This window comes from Corvus brachyrhynchos, unplaced genomic scaffold (assembly GCF_000691975.1).
Source record: "Corvus brachyrhynchos isolate BGI_N302 unplaced genomic scaffold, ASM69197v1 scaffold101, whole genome shotgun sequence".
Taxonomy (NCBI): domain Eukaryota; kingdom Metazoa; phylum Chordata; class Aves; order Passeriformes; family Corvidae; genus Corvus; species Corvus brachyrhynchos.
Genome location: NW_008237239.1, coordinates 2210193 through 2217008, shown reverse-complemented (window position 1 = coordinate 2217008; position 6816 = coordinate 2210193).

Here is a 6816-nt window from a genome sequence, read left to right as displayed (position 1 = left end):
AGGTCCTCGAGGAGCTGGCTTCAGCATCACATGGCTAGGGAGATGCCTCTGGAGGCCAATCAGCTCCCACACAAAGCAAGTGGCATCTCTGCCCTCCCTGGGAGCTGTCTTCAGCTTGTCCCTGCTGCCAGGCTGGGGTGGCACACTGCAGCCAAGAAGAAATTGCACAGAAACATTTATGCCCCTGTTATTCCCTCTGCCCGGAGCACAGAGTTAGTAGAGGTGGGATGAGCTCAGCAGGCTGCTATTGCTGCCATCAGTCTGGCCTTTGATTAAGAGTGATTGTTCTGCTCTTAATTAACAGGAGCCAGCTGCTGGCTGTTCTGGTGGAATGGAGCAGCAGAGCCCAGTGGCTGTGATAAAAGGAGGTTGTGTCTGCTGGTTCCCACTGAGCCTGGCAAGGCCACTTTCTGCCCAGCCACGCAGCTAATCTGTGCGCCATGTCACTGAGGACCCTGAGCCCAGGGAGGGGGATGCAGCCCCACCAGCACTGCCAGGGTTCAGCCTCTGCACGAACCAGCAGCAGACACGGGGGATCCAGATAATCCCTGGGGTGATTTTGCTGCTCTCTGTTCTCCCAAGCCACCCTGAGGTGGTACTGCTGGCAATGCCTGACTGGTTCCCCCACGGTTTAATTCCTGGTCTGCTCCTCAGAGACCTGCCTGGGGCAGAGCCTCTCCTGTGACAACAGGTCTCATCCTCTGGTGACATCTGGCATGCTGCTGCTCCTCGCCCAGGTTTAAGGCAGCCATCTACCCTGCACGAGGCTGCCCTAGGAGCAGGTGTGCTGCTGCTCAGCCTGTTGTACTGACAGCTGAGCCAGCTCCCCAGGAGATGAGAAGGCATCTCCGCTGCTTCTGCTCCGCAGGGCAGTGACTCTTGAGCAGGCAGCAGGGTGTATCCCAGTAAAAGCTTCACCAAGAACATCACACCATTTTTCTGAGTAGAAAGCTCACCTCAAACCTCTGTAATGCAGGGACAGCACACAAGACAGAAGTGATGGGTAACCTGTAAAATCAAGGGACCTTTGCCTTGCCATACAACTGCTGAATTTATTTTGGCAAGGCTGGTCCAATGTTAATTATTGATGACAGTAGCTCGATGCTGGTTGTCATGAACTCTTAGCAGCGTGAGAACTCTGCTGGGAGTGGTGCTCCCCTCATCAGACAGTCATTAACTTGTCTGAAATCACAGTTTAGTCATGGTAGGGGCTGGTGGTGCCACAGGCTGGAGATGGCCCTCAGTGGATTCTGCTCTACACTTGCTCTCCATCATCTAAGTCCATGCCACTGCCAGTTCCTCCTGGAACAGCTCTGTGGCACTAATCTCAAGGTCATCCTCCTCATCCTGCACAGCCTCAGCCTCTGGGATGGGGGCAACACTGGCATCTGCTGCTCTGGCATCACCTGGGAGATGAACGCTGCACCCATCTGACGCAGTGCCAAGAAAAATAATGCCAGCCCAGAGGTCGCTGGGGAGACACTTCCCTTCCTCTGGTTTCTAGCCTTCTCTCTACCAGCCATCTAATAAATCTAATAAAATCTGTCTTGTTGATGTCTAATTCAATTCCAGCACCCAGAGACCAGGCTCCTTATATCACTCACAAACCTAACCAGCTCCATCCTTGGCACATGAGCCAGGCCAAGGGGCTGCTGCAGGCTACTCCAGAGGAGGGCAATTACCTGGGATCAGGACTCACTCTCCCAATAAATTATATGTTTATAGATTTTCCTCAGGTCACATCTAATTGAATTTTTAGGTGCTTGAACACCGTGGTCAGAGGCAGCTGATGACTTCAAGGCTGAAGTCTGGGAACTAAATGAGGTGCCCTGAGTGTCACCTCAAAGACATGTCACCACAGCACCTCCTGCTCATACCCTCACACAGCATCAGCAACCTGCAGTGTGTTCAGCCTAATGCCATCTTCAGTGAGCAGCTGGCCTTTGATCCCTGCTCTAAAGGGAAATTACTTCCAAGGTCCCCATATTTGCTGGAGCATCTGGAAGCACCAGGGCAGGATGGTGGCTCTGCTCCATGGTGCATTTTCTGGTTGCTCAGTCACAGAGTCAGGGCTGCAAATGCCTTGATCTGAGCTTCAAAAAGTGCGTCTGACGAAGGCTTCTGGCACCATCACCAGGAGGATCACCCATGCTGTGTCACAAGCTGCTCAGGAACCACAGCAGAATTCCCAGAGGAGGGATTTGGGTATCCACAGCGCTGCCCTCCCAAAGATCCTCCATCCACCTTCCAGGGATGCTCCAAGCTGTCTGGGAGCCAGACTGGAGTGGTGCTGGGAAGTGCCATAGCCCCTTGCACATGTGCCAGCCAGCATGCAGCAGAAAGGGGTTGGGGTGGCTGAGATGAGCATGACCCAGGGGATTTGAAGTAATAACTTGTGTATTCCAGTATTCCCTTTCCTTTTCATCCATCCCCAGCCAGGTGGGGACACTTCCATGTACCCCATGCAGCTCAGACCACCTGCAGGTGCCCCTGCTGCTGGTTAGACAGCACCCCAAGGTGCAGGAGTGTGTGGTGCTTCTTGGGACTAAGCCATTTGTTTGCACAAACTGTTGGTTTTTCAGGCTTTCTTTGCTAATGAAATTCTTTCCCTCCTTCAAAAAAAAAAGCCAGGAGCAGGGGCCATGCCCATGGTGTGGGAAGCTCCCAGACTCCTCGCTGCCAGATCCCAGGCGAGGAGGGAGCTCAGCATGGAGGCAGCACAGAAATTGGGTGGCTTCCCCATCCGACAGCACGAGCAGGCGTGCTCTCCCCCAGGAGGATGTGACAATTTGCTGTGCTGGAGCTTACTGCCAAAGAGATAAAATATTTATGGCTGCTCTCTCTAGCTTCCCATTTCCAGCCACGGTGACTTATTTGTTACAAATTTACATGCATGTTTAAAGACATCTTTATGTTCCTTCTAAGTATAAAAGGTATATTTCTCCATGTAGCATTTTGCCAGTCAGAATCAGCCGCCCCATCTACTATGTGACTGCATTTGTGCCCGGCCTCAGTGCTCATTTTCCTCTTGGTAATGATTATCATTATATGAAGAAAAATGGGTCATTTACAGCGGTTTCTCCCCAAATGAAAGGCTGTGGGATACAGGATATCATTAAAATTCTAAACGTGACTTCCAACCTCAAAAGCAGGCTCTTGCTATTCGGGGCTCTCTACTGAGGGAGGGAGGAGGGGAGGTGGGGAGAAGGCGCACGATGAATGTGCTTTGGCCATGAAATCACTGGCTGACATCTGCACTGGCATTAACCCGGGCTGAGGTTATCCCTGCTGCTGACACACGGACACCCGGCTGGCCCTGGAGGGCAGAGGCTGCCTCCCAGTCTCTCCAAGACTTTCTCCTGGCCAGCACATCCCCAGGGCTCTGGTTCCAGCCATGCTGTGTGTGGGACAGTGCAGCCAGAGCAGGTGACGGGAGTTAATTCCTACCATAAAAAGGGCAATTTAGCTCCTGCCAGAAGGATGTGGCCGGGTGAGGTCCCCTGCAGAAGGGGAAGCTGGCGAGCTTAAAAACTGGTGCTTGGACAAGGAAGAGAGCAGGATGAAGTCCTCAGACACGGTACCCCTGGAGGCAGCACTTGCCTTGTCCTTACCCACTGCTAGGGCTTGAACATCCCCCCTGTGAGGGTGTCGCTGCTGTCCCACAGGCCAGCTGGCCAGGACCTGCCACCAGCCCCTCCAACACCCCTGTATCCACCACTGCAGGTGTCTGGGGATGGATGACATGCTTGCCAAAGGACTCTGCCCACCTCCTCAGCCCTGGATCCAGGCTTCCAGCACCAGGGTCCTCGCTAGGCTTCGGCTTGACTCCTTCCCTCCTCACTCCTGATGACAGGAAAATGTGTCCTGCCCACATTCAGTGCCAGCTTTTTATGTGGGAGCAGATCTCCCACCTCCTGGTGTTCTCCACTCCCTGCTCCCCAGCATGCTGCTACCCCAGAGTCCTATTTCTCTCTCCTGGTATCCCCAGAAGGGGATTCATGGGAAATGTTTTGCTTGGAAAAGCTATGCAACTTCCGTGCAAGCCTGAAATTGCTGTGTACAGAGCTGTAAGGCAAAGCTAATCCGTTTTGCAGCTTAGCCAGCTGCTGAAAGCTGCTATTTAAGAGTGAGGAACTGCTAACTGTTTTTCTCCCCTCCATGAAATGGGAGGGACAAGGGATATTCAGAGGATGAGAGATGGAGACTGACCCAAAATGGCTAATTTAGAAACATCTTTTAAAAAAGGAGACTTGCCCTGAATTGTTAACTTTTGAAGTCATTCCTTTCAAAATGTGCTCAGAACAGACTTATTTTTCATTCTCTTTTCCTTCATTTTAAATCAAACCGTGCACAGAAAGCTCTCTTGCTGCTGATCCCAGCCAAGCCAATATGCCATGGCTAATGCCAAGCCTCATCATGGGGCTCAGGAACAACCACACCAGCCCATCCCAGTGACTGCATTAACCAGCTCCATGTCACAGCATTGACTTTGCACGGTCACAGCCATGGAGTTACGAGTGTGCTTCCAGGCTGGCCATGCCCAGCTGGGCAGCCCTCCAGGTGAGGGTCCCCAGGCACCCAAAAATCATGGCAAGGATGGAGACAGGGAAGCACAAGTGGGATTCGGGGTATCCCCAGGGCAGGACAGGGCAGGGAGAGCATCTCTCCTCCTTGGGGCTGGTCTCTGTTAGGGGTGTCAGAATGACAAGTTACTTTGGTCTGGCAGACAGGCTGAAAACCCAATATAAATTATTTCTGTTTGGCAGTCATTTAATTGTTTTCACTCGGGGTTTTGAGCAAAATAAAAATACTACAAAGAACGGCTAGGAGCAATCCTGGGATGCTTTGTTCAGCCTCAGAAATATGTCCTTTCTCTCTGGGGTCGTTTTACCCTCCTCCTTCCCTCCCCTCTGCTGATAACTTTAGATTTAGTTTAAAGTAGCAAATGGTTTGGACTTTTCAGGAACAATGAATGTGGTTTGCTAGAAAACATAGATTTGAGGGAAGAGGATTCAAACCTCATTCCCAACTGATGCCAGACAAAGGGAAGAGCAATAAAACTCCTTTCTATCCACTAATGGCCACAAAATCATCACTCACTGGGAGGGAAGCTCATGCCTGGGAAAGTGGGGATAAAGTGTGGAATGGAGCAGACATCTCCCAGTTTTCCAGAAAAAACCTGAAATGTGGTAAATGGCAGGTGTTTCTCACTGAATTTGCAACTGTATGAGGCATGGGAAAATTGGTGTTTGCAGAGCATCCCTCCAGTACAAAACAGGCAATGATGAAACCCTGCTAAGGATAAGATTTGGGGAGGTTGGGGGAGACTGGGGGCTGTGGCAGCCAGGGCCACTGCTGGGCTGGCAGAAAACCCACCTGGCAGCAGAGGCACAGTGAGTGCACTCGCAATCAGCTGCTATTTTAATTTGCATTCTGAAACTGCTCCTGGAAGCCCTCCCTAAGCACTACACCAACATCTTGCACTGACTTTTGCACCACCATTTTCCCTCTCCCACCCTTGCTCAGCCTTATCCTTTTCCACCCTCTGGCTGAGACCACCAATGCTCTCCCATAGGATCCGCCGTGGCCTCATTAGGCGACCATTTCTCATTAGGATTCCTGGAAGCCCACGTCCCCCTGGAAGCATGGGAGACCCAGGGGATCCTGCACCACCACAGCTCCAGGGGTGCCTGTCTGCTCTGTGTCCCTGTGCATTACAGCTCTTCCCTGTATTTACACACTTGCATGAAGTGAGGATGGCCCCGCTCTGGGTGCTTAATTCCTGTGTAATTAGGTAGCCAGTATCTGCCACAGTGCCACATCAAGCCTGCACCTTGTAGCCACCACCACGCTCAGCTCCTCCCTGTAGGGATGTCCCCATGTCCTGTGCAGCCCAGAGGGGCTGGGTATGAGCACAGAGGCCAAATATGGGACAGAAAATCATGAATTTCTGTGGTCTGAGGGATGCAGCACGGATTGTTTTTTGGCTCCTCACAGCCCCTGGGCTGCTTTTGTCTGACACCACAGCACTTGTGCCTCCTTCCCCATTAGTGCCATTAGCTCTGTCCCACTCTGCTGCTCTCCCTGACAAGCGCTGGCCCAGGGATGGGACATCACTCAGAGGAGATCTTGGCCAGCAGGGATGTATCCCTGCTTCAGGGAGATGCTCTTTGGCCTGCTTCCCTCAGCATTTTGCTTCAGTTCAATTTTGGGGGTTTCTTCCTGCTTTGGGAGCACTTCCCTGAACTCCCTTCTTTCCATACCTCTCTTCCTGGCCCCTTTGTGTGTTGCAGATATCACCCGACTCCTGTGTGATGGCTGGGGCTGGTGGCTGTCCACCTTGCCTGTGGTGCCAGATGGAGGTTTCCAACCACATCACTAAACTCTGACATCCTGCTGGAGAAACAGAGGGATGTCCTGCCAGAGTGAGCTGGCCCAGCAGGACATGTTTTCCACCTCCTGGACTTGGTTGCCCACAAGAAGTGAAGGCAGCTCCAGCTTGCAGTGTGAGCTGAGGGGAGTACGACCCCCCTCCAGTGCTCAGCCCTGCCTTGTGATGGGGTGGGGGTTCCTCTGACTCTCCAAACCTCCCTGGTGCTGGGCGGATGAGGAGCACACTGGTTTGAGTGTTCCTACAAGAATACTGAGCTACCTACGGCTTTTTGGGTGCATCTTTGTATTCTCTTCCCATGGAAAGCCGATTTCTTTGTGCTGCACTCCAAAACAGCTCAAGTACACTTGTAAGAGAGGCTGCAGAGAGCTGGCTTTTCTCTCCTGTGAGCTGGAACACGAGTGACATTGTGCATGATGTTTGTG